Raw genomic sequence first — 1380 nt, 5'->3', positions numbered from 1 at the left:
CCCCCCGGCAGTCTCCCACTACTGCCAATCCTTTTCTTACAGAATTATGATAACTGTTCAAGGTCTGCTTATGAGTGAGAACATGTGATACTCAATTCTTTGTTTCTGTGATAGATCAGTCAGTTTTATAGGCTCTAAGTCCATCCAAGTTGCTGCGAAGTTCATAATTTTGTCCTTCTTTATGGCTGCATAATATTCCATCATGTATATGTACCGCATTTTTTTTTACCCAGTCCTCTTTCGATGGGCAGCACGGTTGGTTCCATGTTTTTGCTATAAAAATTATATTATTGATCCTTGAACAACACAAGGGTTAAGAGTACTGACCCCTTGCTCAGTTGAAAATCTGCATAACTTTTAACTCCCCCCAAAACTTAACCATTACTAGTGTACTGTTGACTGGAAGCCTTAGTGATAACATAAACAGTTGATTAACACACATTTTGCATGTTGCCATGTGTGGGGGCGGGCCTGATTTGACTGGAGTTGTGGGAGTGAAAGTATTCACCAAGACAGTTATGAATTAAGAAAGGTAGATTTAGTCAAGGAAAAATACGTTGTGAAGGGCACAACAGGCAGAGGCAGCAGAATGTGTGCTGTCTGCAAAGAGGCAGGGGCTAGAGGAGTGTTTTTATAAGAGGGGTGTCAGGGTTTATTGGGCAGGGAATTGTCCTCACTGGGAATCTGTAAAAGGAAATTTCCAGAGGTTTATGAAAGGCTGATTGGTTGTGGTGTTTTGTTTTTTACAATAAGGTTAGTAAATAGCAATAGTTAACTAGTAACAGACAGTTAACTACCTTTTGTTTAATGCAAATGTTTTACAGCTGGCTAACCCGCTTTTACAACTCTTTGCTGTTGTCTGTAAGTTTCCTGGTAATATTTGTAAAATCTTATCCTGAGATTTCCTTCCTCAATTTACCCAGTTTACCCAATTGGTGGTGGCCTAATCGGGCCTCATATTCCTCCACATATGGTCTGTGTATCATATACTGTATTCTTACAATAAAGTAAGCTGGAGAAAATAAAATGTTATTAAGGAAATCATAAGGAAGAGAAGATACATTTACTATTCATTAAGTGGAAATGGATCATCATAAAGGTCTGCATCCTCATGGTCTTTGTACTGAACAGATTGTGGCAGAGGTGGAAGAAAATTCACATGTAAGTGGATCTGTGCTGTTCATACCCGTGTTGTTCAGGGGTCAGCTGCACATATAAAATGTTCAGTGGAATGGCTTCTTCTCTCACAGACGATTTTTCTTAGGGGTGTGTGTGTGTGTGTGTGTGTGTGTGTGTGTGTGTGTGTGTGTGTGTGTGTACACATGTCTGCTGTCTCTGGCTGTGTCTTAGTCTCTTCTTATAAAGACACCTGTCATACTG

The sequence above is a fragment of the Carlito syrichta genome, unplaced genomic scaffold, assembly GCF_000164805.1.
Source record: "Carlito syrichta isolate Samal-C Ts95f unplaced genomic scaffold, Tarsius_syrichta-2.0.1 Scaffold302579, whole genome shotgun sequence".
Classification (NCBI taxonomy): Eukaryota; Metazoa; Chordata; class Mammalia; order Primates; family Tarsiidae; genus Carlito; species Carlito syrichta.
The sequence above is the reverse complement of the archived record's forward strand: the minus strand, read 5'-3'. Positions refer to the sequence as shown.